This window comes from Zonotrichia leucophrys, chromosome 9 (assembly GCF_028769735.1).
Source record: "Zonotrichia leucophrys gambelii isolate GWCS_2022_RI chromosome 9, RI_Zleu_2.0, whole genome shotgun sequence".
NCBI classification, from domain to species: Eukaryota; Metazoa; Chordata; class Aves; order Passeriformes; family Passerellidae; genus Zonotrichia; species Zonotrichia leucophrys.
This window is the reverse complement of record NC_088179.1, coordinates 12850065-12870480: the sequence shown is the minus strand read 5'-3', so window position 1 is coordinate 12870480 and position 20416 is coordinate 12850065. Positions and strand designations below refer to the sequence as shown.

Here is a 20416-nt window from a genome sequence, read left to right as displayed (position 1 = left end):
TTTTTATTAGTTTATTTTATTTTAGTGCACCAGTATCCTAAAGCACCATTAAGGTTGACTCTTAAATTACTTTATTAAGTGCTCAGCATTTTCTTCTGCCTTATTTCTCAGAAATGAGCATAGCTGAATCCTCAAGTCCACTGTAGGGTGGGTAAGGCTGAAAATTGGTAGCAAATACCTGTGTCAGGTATTTGTTTCCAGATGTATTAATTCAAGACCAATGAAAAGAAAATGGCTTGGAGAGTTTTAGCTTTGTGGCAATGTCCTTTCGTGGAGATACAGACTTTGCTCTAAAGAGGTCAAAGAGGTAATGTCTGTAAAATTAAGTGACAGAAGTATTATTGATCATACCTGGGATATGTATATCCCAAGTATAGCTTGTTTGTAGCAGGGAAGCTCGTAGGAAAGGCAAGAGTTCACCACAGCAGAGAGGATGTTATAATAAGAACTCAAGAGTTTAGGAGATTTTTTTGCTCGTTGAGTCAGACCAGAAAGTCCTGATCCAGAGGTTCGGCAAATCAGAAATTATTATGATTTATTTCTTCTCTCTTTAACCATTTTTTGGTTTTAGCTTTGCTGGAGCCTCAATGCTTACAATTTTCTAGCCCCATTATCTCCATGATTCACTTTGAGTATTTCTTGCAAATGTTTGTGATTTGTTTATTTGATTTTTGTTTTGTTTGGCTTTAGTTTGGTGGAGTTGTTGTGTTGTTTCGTGTTTTTTTAATGACATTCCTTTATCATTTAAAGTATGGCTTAGAAAACAATCTGCTTTGAGGGAAGCCCTTAATTCTGTTTAAGTTAAGGGAAAGTGGTATGATGAGAGTTAATTGGCCTTACTAGTGAAGTTATAAGTCAGAATTGAAGTGCTGCTGCAGGCAAAACTGAATTCAGGAGAACAAAATTGGCAGAAACAAATAGCAACAGGATTTTATTTAAAACGTTATTTTATTAAAAGTGGTGGAATTGATCAGGAATAAAATATAAATGGTAAAAGAAGTTATCATAAACCCAGAACATTTCTAGAAAGAATAACTGCATGTTCAGACACTCAGATTCTGTCAGTGTGTAATTCTCATGCCTTTAAATGCAAAGGTTTATATGAACACTGTTATTCCATGTTCCTTTTTCTTATGACATGGCCCCAGCTGGTGGAACTTCTGGATGGATGATTTTCTTTTGCAAGTGATAGAAGAGTGTTTTGGAAACTTAAAATGTAGCAGAGCAAGCTGGTTCATGTTGTTTTGCTGAATAGGGAATGGAAATAAGACCCAGTGAAGCAGCTGATGTAGGTGTGGAAAGGTGGGGAGGGAGCTGAGCTGCAATGAGCCCACCAAGGTGCATCCACAGGCCTTGCTTTAGGAGAAAGAAAGGAAAACAAGGGAGGAACTTGGTGGGGGCCTGTTCTGCTAGTGAAAATACAAGGAAGTAGAAATTAGTCATAAGTAGGAATCTTTGAAGAGAGTAACGGTTGTCAGCTGCAGAAAAATGGAAGGACCACTTCATGGTTAAGTTCTGTGGCTCAGGAGAGGCTTGAATGAGTGGAGCTGCAGCTGGATGATCAGGAGCTACAGCTGCACAGCTTGGGTATAGAGAGGAGCAGAGACTTAGAGGTTAAGCTGTTGAAAAGAAACAGGCTTTATAAGAGGTGAGGGTGAAATGCCTGCTCAAGAATGGGGGAATAAATAAGTTAAACAGGTAAGTGGCTGATGGAAATATAAACATAGACTTTGAAGAATTTTGATACTGCTTGTAGGATGTGTGAAAAACCATTCCCTCAGCAAGGAATACAGTCATTAAGTTTAGTAGCCGACCTGCAGAAATATAATGTAACTCTCTTCTTAAATGCAGTGAATACAAGAGAAGCTCTCAGATGGCGCACAAGCACTTGTAGAAAAAAATCATGGTGATCCAGCTAAGAAATGTGGAAATTAATGACATCTATTGTGGTCACTACAGTGGCTTATTTAAGAAGTAGTTGCTGTAATAATTTTATGTGCCTGGAAACTTGAAATGTAGCTAGTGATTAAGAATATAAATTGCAGTTGTATTTTGAAAAAGTGGCATAAAAAGAGTGACAAAAGCCAATTTGCTGTGGTGATTTACAAATTGATGTGCATCTGAAAGACAGTGATGTCAGGAAAAGGACTGGTAACTTGTCAGGGGCCCTGAGAATGCACTAGGGAGGTGACAGGGAAATACATTTTCTATCAGCCTTTTTTAGACAGCTTGCACTCTACTTGTGTAGTGTTATCTGGGTCGGGTATTGAGATGTGGGAATGTAGAAAGTACAACTTGATATCCAGTCCAGACCCTGCTATCAGAAGCAGCAGAGTTGTGTGTTTTTTATTCAAACTAATTGTACTCATTTGTAAGGGCCTGGAGGAGTTGCCGTACTGATGATTTGTAAAATGTTTTCATAGAATAGCTTAGTTTGGAAGGAACCTTAAAGATCATCTAGTTCACCCTACCCACACCCAATTTGTTTCTTGCTTGGAACCAAATATAGGCATTGTTGCTATAGCAGTGTCACTATTCCTTCAATTGCTGTCCCATTCTGCTTCCTAAAATTTATCAACAATTTGGACAGGTCCAGGAGTTGCCTCCTCATGTTTTTAAGCTTCCCACCTGTTTTAGAGCCTGCTTTTCTCAGTGTGGTAATGGCAGTCTTCCACATTGAGGTGGGTGTGGGCATGGATCACAATGTTCTGCTGGTCTTTGGTTTGTCAGGATCCCTTATTTGCTACAAACAGATCCCAAAGTAAACCAGAACTGATACATTACACTTTCTTTCTAAGCAAGTCTGATCTGTAGTGATTACTGGAAAGTCCTGAACAAGTCAGGGTTTGGTCAACAGAAATTTTTCCAAAACATTAATGATGAGAGGCTTGCTATAAGCCAGAAACTCCTGCAAACAGTGCCTTCATTTTAAACACACTTGTTTTTCTGACTAACATTTACACAGTCAAAGTTTATCTTGTATTCTCTCCCATCAATAACTGTTATGTAATCACCCTGCTTTGCTTGCTTGCCTCCCTGTTTCCCCTCACACACACGGGATGAGTCTCTTCTGAGCTTCGGACTGCTGTCTTTTTAACTTTATTAAAAAACCCAAAACAATAACAACAAAAAACCCCCCAAAAACAAACAAAAAAACCCCCAAAAGCTTAACATTTCTTTAATTAAAATTTTCTAGTTCATCTTCACATAAAATTGAGCTTGGTTTAGTATCCTTAGATGACATGATTATGATATTGGTCTAGGAACATTTGTGAGTTTAAATTTGTACATGAGGGTTTGGTAACTGCTGGCTCAAGACAGCCAAGGTGCAGATTTTGTGTGAGGTCTTATCCACTGACATTAACAAAAAAGTTTCCTTCGCTTTGGATCACATAAATCCTTGTGTCCTGAAAGGAAACATAAACAATTACGATGGATAGAGCAATGGCTCACAGAAATCATGTAAACCAATGTGAAAGGGATGTTAGTGTGATTAGCTACTGGGATCTGTTATCAGCCATTATTTCAGCAACAGTAAGTGGCAGATGAAAATCTCAGTGGAATTTTCCTTTCTTCTTTCAGGCAGCAGTTGAAGCATATTTGGCCTCCTTTTAAAGAGTTTATTTCAATGAATATGTTAGAGTTCTTGGCAACAAAACAGTGATCTTTTGTCAAAATTCTATGTTATGTAATATTTCGATTAGAAGGAAATTAGTACAAGAATAACCCTCCCTTTCTATTAGAAGGAAATGTGGAAGGAAAACAGTACAAGAATATCCCTCCCATAAATACTCCTTTCCTAGTCTTACTTTGTCCGTATATTGCAGCACTTTACCGATGTTATTTAGGCTTCACAATAGATCAGAAAGTAGGAAAAGATTGTTAGGTTCACTTCAAAAACATTGGCTTCTGAATGGAAAAACAGTATCTGTTTAAATGCTAATTGTGATACTATGAAATAATCTGAGGGAGGATATCACACATATAGTGACAGTCAGAATGTTTGAGAAAATTAGGAAGGAAAGCAGTAATTAATTAATTGGTCAAAATTGCTGGGAGCCTGGAGGTAACAAATCTAAATTTCAGAGAAAGAACCACAAATTTCATAATGATTATATCCAGAACTACTGTTCAGAATTTTTCCTTGTACCAGTAACAATTTTGATATGCTAAAAAATTGCTTTATAAATTGAGTCTGAGATGTAATTATAAATCTGGTATCCAGCAACAGCAACTTAATGTTGCCTCGTAGCACTTTTGAAAGCAAACAACTGCCGCGTTCAAAAAACAGGAGCAAGATTGATCTTTGCTGCTGCTACAAAGCTTTGTTGGCTCAAGGCAAAATCCTTCTTTTCTGTCGTGTGCAGCGCTGGTGGCTGGTGGGGAGGTGCAGGACTGGGGGTGAAGCGTTACACATGGCACACACTTTAATGCTAATCCTAAAAGAAGCAATCAATGCGTGTCTGCTGTCACCTCAGCATCTGTTTGCTGTCTCTGGGCTGCAGCAGAGGTGCTGGGAGCTGGAGAAGGTGCAGGGGCTCCCAGCTCCAGTGCAGCACAGAGCACCCCAGGTCACTCAGCCCCCTCTGCTCTCCCCAATCTATGGGTTTGTTTTAGTTCCTGGCAGCCATGGGACAGGTCTCTGGTGTTCAAAGCCAATATTAGCTGATTTTTTTCCTTTCATTTTTAATACATTGAGATAGATTAAAATGTTATTACCTTCCCTGCAAATTAAATTTTATTTCCAAAAGGTGTTAATCCTTGCTGGAAGCTTTCTGGAATAACACTATTGGTTGAGTGTTAATGGTACTTAAAATCCATGCAATTAATATACTTATGGACTTAGAATGATAGATGTTGTCCATAAAGTCTGAAATTGTGGGAGGGTTATATGCACTTTAGTCAGTGTTTAACAGCATACATTTTAATAAGATTTTAAATGTCTAATTTGTGTTTTTATTTCAAATAGCAATAACATAACAATTGCATACAAAGGGGATTTATAAACTTTAAAAAAAGCCCAACCCACATAAATTTCATGATCTGCACTAATGCTTATTATACTAATTACAGTGGTCCCTTTTGAGGCAAGCTTTGGTGTAAAATAATTAATTTTGATGCCTGCAGCTTAACATATGTAAGTTGCTTCTGCCAGTTGTCTTATTGTAAAGCCCACAAGGGTGGAAACTGATACTTAAGTATATTTTGTTATTCTAATCAGTCTTTTCATAGATTTATAAGCCTTATCTGCCTTAGGGGGATCTGAGCATACAGCGTTATTCAAGGCTAATATGTTCCCAGGTAAAAAGAAACCTAAGAGCTCCCTAAAGCATGTAGGAACACAGAATTGGATTAATTTTGCATCAAGTTGGCTGGCACATGTGCATGACTATCTTCTTTCCCTGAGCTGGGGTTGCTGGTGTCACATTTGGCTGATTTTTCACATTTGCTCTAGCACAGGTTAGAAGTTGGTCGTGGAAAGGCATCATCAGCTTGGAAAGGACTTCAAGGCACTCCCAGTGGTTGTGATTGATGGGGAGAGCAGATGATTAAAACTACTTGAATATTGGAAACAGCTTTCAAATAATGGCAGCCCCCTGGGGTTTAGGGAGGTGCTATGAATGCTGGCAGCTTCTGCCTGCCCTGCCTTTGTGGAAAACACCAAGAACTGGTGGTGGAGGTTTAAGTGGGAAGAGGTCAGACAACCCACTTAGGTTGGCTTCTTTTTCCTGGTGTGGTCGTTCATTTGGTTTTAGTGTCATTTGGATCCCAGTGACAGGAGGTTATGAATGGATATTGACTCAGTACTGAGCCCCTTTCAGCTTGCTGGTGGGCTGAGAATGATAAAATTAAAGCTGCTTGCAGAAATGTTGGTATTGACCAACTACTCTGTTGAGATGGCTTCACAGCCCTTGGTCCATCCAGCCAGAAATCCCTGACTGACAACCCCTTGTCCAAGACCTTTAAACAGCAAGAAAGAGGCTCTGCCCTTAGAAAGGCAACGTGGCCCACTGTGATTAGCCTTGCTTAGGGAGCTCACACTGAGCTCAGTGCTGGCAAGTGGGAGAAAAAAACATTGTCTGACACTGGCAAGAAGAGCAGCAAAACAAGGGAGCAGAAATAAAATGAGAAATAACATTTTAACCATTCATAGAAACGGATTTGAAAGAGATAATGTTGGGCACGTACATATTTTTCTTAAATGCAGTTTCTATCAGAGTTGTGTACTGCTTGTCTGCTTTTTAGTAAGAAAATAGGCATTGTGACTTTTAAAACCTATTTCTGTAGTTTGATTTGGCTCATCTGTAAAGATGAGATCCATTCTAAATTGTTCTTTGCCCAAGAGTGGATGGGGAAATTGAGATCTCTCTGAGATCTCTGTACTTTCTTACACCTTTACCCTTTATGAAACTTAAACTGAATAAGAACTGGAGTATTTATTTGGGATTGCGGATATTTTAGCCTTGTTTTGATTTATTGACCTTTTTGTTTCTTTTTTTCATTCTTAGAGAGAGCAATTTTACTAGAAAATCCTATTCTCCTTTACCTAGACCAGCTGAACTCTAAATCTATGTGAAATTAATGATGTGTACAAAATCAGATTATTGCCCAGGAGGAAAATCTACAAAAGCTAAATGAGAGTTTAAAGGGAAGGGGTTGGTTTGTAACTTTGATGTCAGACTTGGCTGAGTCTTCTGGCAATTTGGGGAGCTTTTTCTCTTTTGTATGCTTAGGAGTTCAGAGCCACGCGGTAGCAAGCTGCAGAATTTCTGATGTTCTTCTTGAGTATCTCACCTCACCTCCTGCAGTAGGCAGTGCTGATTCTGCACTTTGACCTGAAGTGAAACAATTAATTTCTTATTGTTGCGCACTTATTTGCATCCATGAAAAGATATGAAGTGAAATTGCTTTTTCTTGTATTCTAAAGCAAAATGTGAAAGTTTTTGTTCTAAAATTCCAAAGTAGTTAGCAGTGTCAGATATGAGTCAGCTGTCTGGAAGATGATCAACCCTTTGGAGCCTGCATGTGGCTAATAGAGAAATGATGCTTTTTTTCCCTCAACACTTCTAAATGTTATTAGGGAAACCCAGTTAAATCTGGGGCTTTTTGTCATTGTTCGGTGTAAAATCTATATTGTATTAATGACTTTATATGAACAGCCAGGTACTGAAGTTACTGGCTTTGACTGTTCCTCCCAAAATTAAAGTTTCAGATTAGATAATGCAAAAAGACACCTTCCATTAATAGAAGGTGATATTTCTAATTGAAATGTCACTTATCTAACACCTTCAAGTTGTTTTTCAGTTGCTGGCACACAGTTGACTTTGGGTGAGCAGCGTTTTATCTAATGTTGCTCATCAGTGAGGGCTGTAAAATTGAAAACAGAACTGCAGATGCCCATGTGGCCATCTCTCCCAAAGCATGTGTGTAAATGGCCTCTGAACAGAATAAAGCACAATGCCTGGTATTTTCTGTCACTTTTTGTTATAACTGTGAAATTGAGCAAGATATGCTACCATGCAGGAGAGGAAGAGACAGAATTTACTGCAGGGCTGGAAGCACAAACCCAGTAACTAATTTGGTAAATTCTGAAGTATTACAAATGTAGGATGTTTAATGAAAATCTTGTCCTCAGTTGTCCAGTGATCAGTTTTCAGTGTTTTGGTCAAAGTAAACTTCATATCCTAGCTCAGGATTAAGAAAATGTTCATCTGCTTTACTTAACACTTTGAAGAGGTTTGAGGCAGGCTGGGGTATGGTCTTGCCATGTCTTGCTTTGTATGTGAAAAAATTCTCAAATATGGCAAAGTGCACACTTGTGTATTTTACAGCAAGTGGAAAAATTCCTTGTCCGTATCTTTCTTGTTTCTACAAGAAAGTGTATGTATTTGTCAGCTTGCTAATTAAAAAGAGTAAAGAGCAGGGAGATATCTGGTTTTAATTGCGGTGTTTATTGGATAACACGAAGCAAATTCCTCTTATTCACAAGTGTTTTGTCAAGACATATGTTGCATTGTTCTCTTACTGAGTTAATTCAGTGCAGTGGTCACAGCCACAGTGTCAGATGGGTTTGCCAAGGTGGTCAGTGGCAGCACCAGCAAGAGCCAAGGGCAAAGGAAAGAATCCACTTCTACAAATATTATCAAATTCAGAGGAAGTAACACTGACAAGTGAGAGCTTGTCTAAAGATTAGAAATGCACAGAAAGTGGTTGCTGTATTCTGTTCTTCAGCCTCAGAAAATTCATACTTGACCTCAGTAACAGAATGGATGTGGTTCTTTACAGTGAATCTATTTCCTGTGCAGAATGTGGGTGTGAATGCACTGTGAAACTGAATCACTTCTGTGTAAGGGGGCATCTCACAGGCTATTGCTAAATCTTTTGCTAATGAGTCCTGATGGAATGGTGAAATCAGTTTTAGGCAAAAGCTCTTCTCACTTACGGAACAAATTTTTGGAAGATATACCTTTCACAATGTTCTCTTGAAAATCTGTTCCACATGGAATTTCTTAATATTTCATTATTCTGCAGCCCTGTGCACAGACAACATCTTGCAATGTGTGAATGTTCTTTTGTGTTAGTTACCATGCCTGGGTGTTAACTTTGGATACATGCATATGTATTTTTTTTAATCCTGTCCTTTTTGTAGCTGCTGTGATGACTCATTCTGAGCTGATGGCTTGCTGGTTTTGATAATAAGTTTTCTGCAAATAAAAGACAAAATGTTTTTAAAATATAGGGCTGAGTACATCGTGTTAGCAAACAGCCATGTGTTTTGTTGCCTTCTGAACAGTGAAAATTTCCCTCCAGGTCACCTGAGTTCGTCTGAGCCTCACAGTTATTTCAGTGTGTAGTTGAGGGTCCCTCCCTCTCTCTGGGCTCCCTTCTGCACTCCAGCTGCAGTGATGTGACTCCCTTGGTGAATTGTCTGTCTGTCATTGGAACTTTACACTAAATCATGGTCTTCCTCCTTCAGTGCCAATGCAATCCCGTCCTTATGCCAGTGGACCTTCAGCTTGTGTGGTTTAAAAATAGACACACAAAGCACAACCTGACCATTGTGAGTCCTGGCTTTGCCCAGACTAACATGGCCTAGAGAGCCTTATGGTTCCTTGGAATCAAGGCAGAATTTGCCATTAAGTTTAGCATGAAGGTGGCTGTAGGAAAATGTTTGGGCTTGGTTTCTGGAAGAACTGCCTGACATAGATGTTCCCACTGCAGATCTCTTTGACTTTGGCCTTTCAATCAGTTTTACTCTGGGAGTTAGGTTCTTTTATATCCAGGAATCATAGAAATGTACATTAAATAGAATTTGTCTACATTTCATTCTTTCTCTTGTGATGCTTTTGTCCTGTTTTTCTCTCTCTTAGTGTTTCTATTTGCATCATTAAATACTGTTGTATCTCTAGGCTAGAGCTGTGCAGTGTTTACTGTTCTACATGGAGAAGTTCCTGACCTGAAAAGACATTTCTTTGGCTGTGCTTGCTGTCAGGAATTAACTTGCAGAAAATCAGTGTGTTATGCGAGTTTCTAGAAAAATAAAAAGTGTCCTCCTGACTGAATCTCGCCACATCCTGTGAGCTATATAATATTTTGTTTGTTTTTGTTAGCCTATACACATTTTTCTGCACTGACTTGAGGGATGGTTGTCCTGAAGAATAAATGATGCAAATACAACACAATGCACATATAACTACTGTCAATAAATACCAGTTTTATGGGAATTATTTTTAAAAATGGTTAAAGTATGGCACTTGGCTTCAAAGTGAAACAGGCTGATTGTGAGCAAAGTGTTTATAAGATTCCATCTCCTTAAAAAAAATTTTAAAAAAACCCTCATAAAACAAGCCTTTCAGCATTCTCTGTAACTTTTTCCTTCTTCCCATTCACACCCTCAAGAGTGTGTATACTGGAGATAATTTGCATCTATTCTCACTAATATATGTTCCTTTCTTAAGAATCCATTCAGTCTCTCTGAAATAACATAGCTGACTGGCAGTTTATTGTTATTTTTGCCTGCTGTTGGAGAATTAATGAAGAAAAAAGCTGACATTTCCTAGCTACAGAATAGGAGGTCCAAATTTTCCAAGAACAACTCTTATCTAAATTCTCATGACCATAAGAGTAGTTGAAATGTCTGAATACGATATAGGCTTATGATATCCCAAAGTGTCAAAAATCATCGTGGTGCCCCATTAAAACTGTTCTTGGAATGCAGAAAAAGTGTTTAAACAATATACAAATTACTTTTGTCTGCCATTTGATCATGGCCTGGTTAAATGCGCAGTTGTTTTTTCTGCATCTTTTATTAATGTTACTGTTGAAGAGTGCATGACATTTTTATTATTAGAATAATTCTGGGCTTTAATTCATTATTTTGATGAGTGAAAATATGGGACTGGTCTCTGTAGTCAAAGATTGCATTTGCATGACATTCAGAATGTGTGTATGGCTAATAAGGAAAGTGTCTTGCCAATGCTAACCCTTCAGAGATTTCCAGGTTTCTTGTCTTCTGATAAGCATGCATCATTCTGTTTTTATTTTTTCTTCCCTGTGCTTCCAACAGAAAGTAAAACCTGGTGAGCTGATAAATCCCCTCCCTTGAGTTATGCAGGACAAACACCATTTTCTGTTTCAAACACAAACCCTGTTATTATTGATGTTTTCCTTCCAGTTGTGCGCTATGGTGCATTAAATAATGGGTGATGATGCAGCTGAACCAGCTCCTCTCTGCTTGATGAGTCAGGTCACTCCCCAGTGATCTTTCTAGGCAGTGTGAATCACATGTATTTTGGTGCACCTTGTGCATCATTTCCCTTCTCACAAAAGCTTCTTGACATTTGCTCCCCTTCTGTGCTGGATGTGTCTTTTGGCCTTTCTGGCAGTAGGTTTTACGTGCATGTCTTGCTCTCTCAGGCTCCACTAGAAGCTCTTGGTGGATTCTCTGCTGTAGTCATCCCAGCTTTGTTGTGTTGCTTTATTCCCTTGTCAGCAATGAAAACAGCTTCTGGCTGATAAAAGAAAGAAGTTCTATTTTAAATTTTTTTTGATTTTTACTTGCTAAAATATAGTCAATTATAGATTGCTCTAAAGGAGACAAGAAAGGGCTTCAGTGCTCCATTTCTAGCTACAAACACCAAGGTATAATACATTGCTACATCAGCTCCAATGATGACTCACACAATTCTGGTAGTGATGCAGACCAATACTGCTTCTCCACCTGGGTGTGGAAGTGGCTGTTGCTGGTTGGAATCCCTGCTCCCTGGTTTCCCCGAGCCAGTGATGCATCCTGTGCCCACGGTGTCTGTCCTGGGGCTGGGAGCTGTGACTCATTTCTGCGCTTTGGGAAATGTCTCATTGCCTCTGAGGACACTGTGCTGTCCCTGCTGTCACACACACAATGCTGCCACCAAACAGCTGCCAGGAGTGGGGGATTCATGTTCTGCTACGTTTATTTCACACTTCACACATTTACATTTGTCCTTGCCTCCCAAGTATTACATGGTGCTGTGTCTAATCATATTTTCATTTGCAGGCGAAGGAGATTTGCAGAAAATCTCAGTGTGAATGGTTTTCATTAGCTATAAAATAATTTGGTGTATTTGAGGAGGCTGATAAAGTGATTTCATGCTATACTAACAGACTTAATCCTAAATTAATAGGTTCATACCTCTTGACAATCTGTTGAAAAACAACTGCTAATGCAAATGTTTAAGTGAGTTGTGTATATATGTAATTTTATACAGCCCTATATAAAAACCTTTTTATATACTTTTGACACATTGATTTCTAACATGACCTGACAGCTACTGTTTGTATAAACAGCTGCTATGTATATAGATGAGATTAAAAATAATAAAAGATCATAAATATAATTGGGCAAAGCCTGTTTACTTTCAATTGCAAAGCATCATAAATACCAGTGACTGGAGTCTATTCTACTACATGCTGTGCTAGAATCTGATTTGTCTGATTTATTTAATGAATTGCTGAATAATTCAATTTTAAAATATGGGAGACATTGTACCAGTAATGCTTTAGAAAGCAAAAGATTTTAAATATATTGTAGTACAGCAGTTATTAAACATATTGCAAAATAGGTCCCAAAGAGCAAAATCTTGTAATTTGACATTATTTAGGGGTATAACTGGACATTTTTATTGTGTAATCTGCCTTCATTTGTGTAAACATCTCTATTGGTAAATAAGGACTTAACTTCATTTAACACCCATAAAATTATTTGTTTCAAAGCTGAGCAAATTAATTCCTTTCTAGTATGGTAAAAGAGAAAATTGTCTTTTGGCTCTTTTTTCCTATTATAAAGTTCTTAAAGAGCACCTTCTTCTTAATCAGAGTTGGATAGTAAAGGCAAAGTAATGGAGAGAGACCAAGAGACTCCAAAATGGATTAAATGAACTTTCGAAATTCTAGTGAGAGTCTTCTGTGGCTCTGCTGTGTTTTACAGCACGATGGGTGTGAGAGAGAGCAGGGTTACTGTCCTGGGAGAGCAGCAGAGGAGAGGAACCTTCCCTCCTGAGGGTCCCCCTGCAACCCTGCACTGGGAGCCTGGCTCTGCCTTTCCCAGGGCACTGCAGGGATGGAGCTATAAAAGGCTGCCAAACCTCACACTGTGGGTCACATTTTCCTGTTTTATTTATTGTTTCTGTGGGGCACTATCATGGGACCTGTATTTGACCCTGTTGTGCTGTGTATGAGCTGCTGTCCAAGTTAACCTTAGGTGGTGCAAGTGTGGCCAAAGTCAGAATGTAGGAACTGACCTGCCTGTGGTGGGTACTCACTGTGTGAGCAGCTGTGGAGACAGAGTTCGAGTTCTTTTTTTTAACAGAGGCCCATGAGGTTTGCAAAAGTGACCTGTTCTCTCCCCAACACTAGCCAAATAAAGAGTATGGTAATAGTAACAAGTGGCTTGTGTCACCTTTTCTAGACTAATGCCACTATCTCATTTCTGAGATTTCATAGACAAAAAGAAATAAATTATTTTTATTTTTACTAAGTGTTCTAGATGTAGCAAACTTGATTTATTCCTTCAACTGTGAGTCCTAGACACTTAGTGCATGAAAGGAATGACTATTTTATTAAATTCATAATTTACCAGTCTAATAATAAAATAATAATTGCCTATTATGACTCTGAACTAAGTTCTCATTTATAACAAGAACAACCCTGTGGATTTCTCTTTATCCATTTTTTCCACTCAGTTACCAGATATTTCTTAACCCATCCGTGTTGTGACCACAGTGCCTTGACTGTCTCTCAGAGCACATGGGGAGGGAACTCTTCGTGACTGTGTGAGTGGGTAAAAAGATAGCAAATAAAGCTTCAGGGAGAGCAGCACAGGTAAATCACACATACCTGCATGATTTTGGACTTGGAGGTGGCAGGTAAAACTCAGGAAAGAGGTCATTAAACCATCATTTACTGTTCCCTGAAATTGCCGTGTCGGTGTGTGGTGGTCAGAAAAGCCAACCAAATGTTTGGCAGCCTCAGGAATGTTGTTGGGAGGGAGACAGAGGCTGCTGCCTGTATCTGCTGGGATGTTAGAGGGAATAGGCAGTGATGTGTCCTCTGGCATTCCTAATGGAGGTAAATCATAGGTAGGGCAAAGCAGAGGGGCTCTAGAGAGTGTTTGTATGCTCTTCCCAAGAACTTCTCACAGTGCTGCCATGTGCAGTATGTTTGCAGCCTATGCACAGGGGCCTGATTCCATTCCTCACACAATCAGTTTAAATCTTACTTTTTTCTTGAGTCGACATATTGGGGCAATCCCTCAGCTGTCAGGTAGAATAATTTCAGAGCTGTATGTCCACATTTGAAGATAAGAGTTCATGCAAACAAACTAAGGTTAATATGTGGCCTTTTAGTGTATTTCTCACAGTAAGACGGAAGCAAATTCTTAAGAGGAGATGCTTTTTATATTTAAGAAAAATGGTTAGCCACTTTTCTGTATCATTGTTAACATTCCCCTTGGATAAAATCCAGTGATGAACAACTTCCTCATGGAAGAGGTCAAGGCATTTCCCTTTCCCATAAGTATTAAATGTCAGTAATATGTTTGAGAGTAGTGATGCAGATAAAGGTTTAGAGTCATGGGACCGGTGGCATTAAAAGAGTAATGTAAATTGTCTGCTTTTAAAAGAGGTACAAGAATGTTTATTATTAGGAGCAGAGCAAGAAATTAAAATTCTTTGGATTTCTTGTTGTACCTACAGTAAGCATGGCAGAGCTTCTACCCATGTATGGGAATGGGTTAGTGGAATTCTGCTTGTGCTGTGCAACTGAGCAGAGCAGCGGCATATCAGACATGAGATGTTAAAGAGGAAAGAAAGCCTTTAGCAATTTTCTTGCTATTTGAGAGTCACAGAAATTTAGTCAATTTGAAGTCCTTGTCAATGTCCCATCTGTGCTGTGGCTGGGAAGACCCTACAGCTGCCTTACACACAGAGTGTGTTTATAGAATACAGAATTGCCAAACTTCCACATATTCCACACCCCTGTTTCCAGAAGTATTACTTACTTCAGCTACAGTGTGGGTGGACATTTTAATTTGGATAAAGAACTCATCTATTTTTGTGCTTGTATAGTAAAGCAAAGTACTTTTTTTGGAAATACAGTGTGTTTTCTGATTTTTTTTTCTTGGTTGGTATCAGGGAATTTTGATTCATTGAGGGACAGCTGCTAATTCATACACTGAAGACAGCCTGATAGGATTTTTTTCTTGCATTATTACCAGGAACACTGCCAGCATTTAATTAAGAGTACAAATTTTAAAAAATATATATTTCCAAGTGGAACCTTTGTTAAAACCTTTAAAGGGATGACTTTGTTCTCAGAAAACACTATAAAGTTAAACTGATGCTTTTCTTCTTTGACAATCCATCAGAGTAGTGTGGTCATTTCCCCTTGGCATCAGACGTAAACTGTTATGAGATTTAAGTTTAAATGTGTGAAAAATGGAGAAGTGAATGGATGATTCAGGACTCTTGGTAATTTTGGCTGGGGCAGAAGAAAAATAGCTTTCAAGAGAAGCATTTGGATCAATTATTAAATTCAGTGAGGGAGATGAGATTTTATTTCAGAAAGTGTCCAAATTCAATCCAGAAGCTGATGTTTTAAGGCTTTCTCCCACACCCCAAACACAATAAAGCTGGTGTTTCCAGGGAGAACCACTTAGCTCCTGAACAGCTTTATGGGGTGAATTATTCTTACTTCATGTGATTAATACCAGGCATTTAGGAGAAATATAAATTTGTCCTTCTGATGGATTGTGATAGGCACATTTGAAGCATTCAGAGCTTTTAGTGAAATATCCCCAAGCTACACTGGGGCCAGAGAGCTACAGAAGGGCAGAGGCTTGGGACTTATGCCACTGACTTGAACAAGATCAAGGTTTTTGGTGCAGTTAACTGTAAGTACCAAGAGGATGATTAGAGAGCTGGAGCTGTGGGCAGCCCTCAGGACCAGGAGCTGGATATTTGGTTCCTGTGGCTCTTTTTAGATGGCTGCCACGTTGTCATATTTTAGTGTGCTGCTGCATTCTGTGATGGTTCCCTGTCTGAAACCAAAAAATCATGGAAGATTTTAATTAGAATTTTTTATTGAATTCTTAGAGAATCTGTTTTCGTATTTTTTTAAAGAAAGGAAGATGTATTTCAGGGAACTTTTATGTTAGAGGTCCTATGCTTTGGAGAGCAGGAGCTTCCTGTGTGAAACATAGTCTTGGTCAATTTTTGCATGTGCTGTTTTGAGGAAAAAAGAAAAAGCCACTTCTACTTTCCTAACTCTTTATGGCTGACACCTGGCCCTTCTGTTAGGGCTGAAGGCAGGGACTGTGCGCTCTGATGCCTTGTGAGGAGAGCAGGGAGGGCACAGGTACCATCAGCCAGCAGTGTCAGTGATGGGGATTTCAGTGTAGATCTGCAAATCCCAAGTCTTCTCTTCTGTGCATTTTGTCTTCTCTGTTGTGTGATGCAGGAAATTATTTTTCTGCTACTTATGCATGCATCTGCAAGCTGGCGATGATGATTAAAAAAATTAATTGATAGATTTTCTGGGGAACAGTTATGGAAACTTGTTGCTAACAAAAGTTGTTAAAAAAATGGGTCCAACCCACTTTCATCTGTTATTTTGCCTGGTTTTCTAAAGTCAGCCTAATAAATATCTGGAAGCAAAGAGGCACTCAGGCGTTTTACCTTCATTTCAACTAGGATAAGAGATGGTTTAAAGATTCCCCTCTTTCTGGGAATATGCAGAAAACTAAAACTTCTCAAATGCTGGTTCTGTCAGCATCCCATTGGCCAAAATCCATGTAACTAAAGGAGAGCCCTTGCTGTACTCCTACTCGGAAGGCAAAGTGGTTCACACATGTGAAGTGTATTCCAGCCCTGGAAACATGAAACCCTACTCAGGGTACAAGAAGGTGCTCTCTGTTCTGCAGTCCTGTGGTCTCATGAGCTGTACTCAATAGTGAACAGCCAATGTAATTTCCTGGCTAAGAGGCCTCTTAAGAGGTGTTTGCATGTGCTAAAATAGCTTCTACAAGGCTTAAAACAGAGCTTAATTGTGGAGAGGCCTTTGAACATACAATTCTGACATTATCAGTGCTGAATCATTAGAGCTATTTGCCATGATGCATATCTTCATGTAGTGATCTGCCTTTTTTTACTAAACTGTTCTAAATTAAGACATTGTAGAAATGGTATAAAAGGATGTGTATGATGTATGTGGCCTTTTATGAAAGGGTTCTTGCTTCACATGTAGTCCTTGTTGCTGTGCAATAAAATCAAATAGTAAATTCTAAAATCCATAAAGTCAACGGAATGCTTTAAAGATGAAATTGCATCTGGTTCTCTTAGGCTTTGTGCTTTACTATCTTGTATTACCAACTGAAGTCTATTTGTGCAAGTTTTGCTTTTAGTGGCAGAACTATAAAATAACCTAGGAGGTATCCATGGAAGTGTCATAAAGAGTTTATGATACCCATAAGGATGCTGTCACCACCACCCCAATCTTTCATTTAAGAGCAGCTTGCTTTGCAGGCTGATGGAGCAATGCACAATAATTCTAAAAGGGGCTTCAAGAGGGAGTTCTTATGAAGTTGTGTGGCATGTCTGTAATTTTGGTGTGTCCTGCCAGCTCCTCTGCTGAGCATGGAAGTAGGAGGGGGTTTGGCACTGAATTGCATGGGCCTCTTCAAGTGCTTCTTCCAGAAGTTTGTCAAAATATTTGGAATAGGATCATTTAACTGTTAAGCAATACCTGATCTTTATAGTGAAGTTGTAACACTCAGAGAAAGGGAGAGACATAAACATTATAAAAGGAAAAGGAGGCAACCAATAGAAACAACCCAGAAAATACCTGAGAAGGTTTTTCCATGGCAAAATTTATCTGAACTAAATATACTGATATTAAATATCCATTCCCCCTTTAAAGAGGATGGAAAGATTTCATTATTTCTACACAGCTGATATCTTTCCAAACATGTATTCCACTGACCTGGCCAACTTTAAAATAATGAGTTTTCCTTTTTGGCATAAGATATCTCAGCTATTTAGAAAACTTATTCTTGGTGAGCTACATTCTCTGAATAACTATAGCCAGTGTTTTTCTTTTTATGATGAGTTAATGGTGGCCTTCTGTGACCACTTTTTTTTTTTTCAGGTAATTTCTTTTTCCTCTGTATCAAATTTCTACAAATTTTGTGCCATCTAGATGATCTGTTTTCATGGAGTCATAGATCTGTTTTCATTGTGCCCATCCAGGAATATTGCAGGGCAGTAATTAGGACAATCTTGAATCCCATTATGAGAGACTCAACCTGAAGCTGGAGCTCCCAGAGTGAGGTACAAATCCTTGCATTATTACAGATGCTATCACTTGTTTTAAGGCATTGTTTCCTTCTAAGGCATTGGGTGCAAACCAAAATGTATTTGTCAATGCATAGAAGTGTTAGTCAATGGGCTTATGAAATTTTTGTCATATGATATTGTGAAAACTTATTGTTGGAGAAAATTTAGCAAACTAGAATGAAATTAATGATTTAGTTTCAGTTCCCATGAAAATGTGTAATTTTTGTTGTTGTTTTTGTATATATGTGTGAAGTGTCTAGTGTTATAATTTGCCATCACAGTGGTTTCTGTGGAGTGCATTTGGTCTGACCAGAAAGGATTTGTTCTCTTCTATGTCCATTTGGAGGTTTTAGTGCCCAGTCTTCACCCAAACTCAGTGAGAGTTAAGGCTGCTTTCCTTTGAGGTAATAGAAAATCTCCCTCCTCACTTCAAAAACTGGAGGAACCTAAAGAGTTAAAAATTTAGCTCCTTATTTGAATTGTCAGAATGCTTTAACACTCCTGTACAGTTTCGTTGGTTTTTCAATTTTTTTTTAAAATATCTTAAGCAAAGTGAAATAAACTTTGTTTCTTACACTGGGAAGCTTCCCTATCCTCACTGGTTGGGGCAAATGCATGCAGGTTGTTTCAGAAGTAAAAGCGTTAGGAGACTGTGATGTCTGTGCCAATGCTCTGAACTCTGGTCATTTAGCAAACGTGCAGATTTCAGCTGAGATAGAACCTGGGAGTTGTTCTGTCTCTTTTTTAGATGTGATGTCTTAATTTTTGCTTCTTACAGACCATATGTAATCTGTTCAGCTCCAAGGAGCTTTAAGTATGTTTTGCCAAGATTAATCTGATTCAATTCTCATATTGGTTTAAATCAGGAAAATCGGGATGTATTTGATCAGATGGAGTGATATTAAAGGATGGACTCTCAGGTACACTACTTTACTATTAAATAAAAAACCCTTTTAGACCAGGAAAGACAAAAATTGGTATTTAGTTCCTTTATATGTTTAGAATAATGGAGACTTTATAGACCAGTTGCTGCTTCTAACCCCCTCAAAGCTGGCTAAAATGAAATCATAAGCATTGATTCATGAGGGGAAAATGTATTATGGAAAAGGAATCAGCCCTGCCAGCAGTCTTGCTGGCTCCTGGCAACATGGAAATACGAATGGTGGCAAGCATGTATGCCCACGCAGACATTGAGCTCTATATACTCTCTATATGGTTTGTAAATTTTCTGTTCTTGGGTCACTTTCCAGTGTAATGCCCATTTTCATAGTTGTAAGAGCTGAGTAAATACTTTAAAGGATAAGAAATTGCTTACCACCAGCCATCCTGCCCTGTATCAATACAAACAATAAAAAGTCTGCAATGTGTGTGATATCTCTTTTGTGGATTCTCTTCAGCACCTGAGCGCTTTCTGAGCAATAAACCTGATGAAGCTTGGTCTCCCTCCATTACCTCGTGTGGTGCTGCATTTCTGCCTCTGGACAGGAGGCTGCACCAGAGCTGTCCTGTGGGGTGTGATACTGGTGATGGAGAGAAGCAGGGAGGCTGAGTGGGGCTGCTCAGAACCCCGATTTCTTGTGGGCTACATGTGCCTATATGCTATCCTAGGAAGGCTAGTAATGTTTTACTACAATGATTGGGTTAATCATCACATAAACAAACTTATACATTTTGCAACATCTCTTGCTTGTTGAAGTTGACTCAGTCTTCTTTCTTGATTCAACATTCTTGCAATCTTCAAAGCTCTGTTCTTACCAAGGCACCCTGATCATCAAACCTTTTATGCTAACCAGGTCCAAAGTACAACAATCTGACCTGCTGCTTTCTTTTGCTGCTTCTTTTGGTGGCTCACAAAGCCTTGGGAAGCCCTGGCTCTTGGCTGCTGCACATGAAATTTGTGGCTTTAGAGGCACATGGGGTGGAAATTGTCTTATATAGAGACATGATCTATGCCATGATGGAGCTGAGGACTTTGTCTTACTTATTCAAATAACTGGTATGTTTGTGCTTTATCACGAAATTTGGACAGGCAAAAATGAATGTATTCCTTTTATAATGTCAATGAATTTTACAGAAACTGGCATGAAGCAACAGACAGGGACAGAAGCAAAGTAGAACATGGATTTTCCAGTTTCCAGTCCTCTGTCTACTAAGTCATGGATAATCATACCATAGAACTGGTAAAGCTGGAACAAAAACAGGCTTTAACATTCAATGGAAGCTCATTCTTCAGTTAAAATGCATTCTATAAAATCTGAGCAAAAAATTAGTTCCTACTAGCCCAGTTTATATTAGTTAAAAAAATAAAAATCAAGAAAAAATGAACAAACCTTTATGCTCAATCTATGCAAAAAATACTAAGTTCTGAATCCACTCCCTTTTTATCATTTTAAAATATTTTTCTATTAATGGAATTTCTTCATTTTCAAAGTGCCTTTTTTCCCCTCCCAGGAGATTTCTTTAAACATGGGAAAGCAGGAAAAAAATCCTTTAAATAAAATACATGATAATTTCAAAGGATTCTTGTCAAAACAGTAAAAATAAATGGG

At 38.6% G+C, this 20416-nt stretch overlaps 1 long non-coding RNA gene across 4 annotated transcripts in view; it reads left to right on the top strand.

Moving 5' to 3' along the window:
• The window catches only part of LOC135451883 (uncharacterized), a 158918-nt gene that overhangs the window by 39319 nt on the left and 99183 nt on the right, over positions 1-20416 (top strand). Inside the window, exons 1-2 of one of the 4 annotated variants that reach the window (XR_010441456.1) lie at positions 17798-17861; positions 18734-18787. The exons of the other annotated variants lie outside the window; for them this stretch is intronic. This is a non-coding gene — a long non-coding RNA (uncharacterized LOC135451883). Of the gene's footprint in view, positions 1-17797; positions 17862-18733; positions 18788-20416 lie in introns of those variants that run through there. 4 annotated transcript variants of the gene reach the window in all.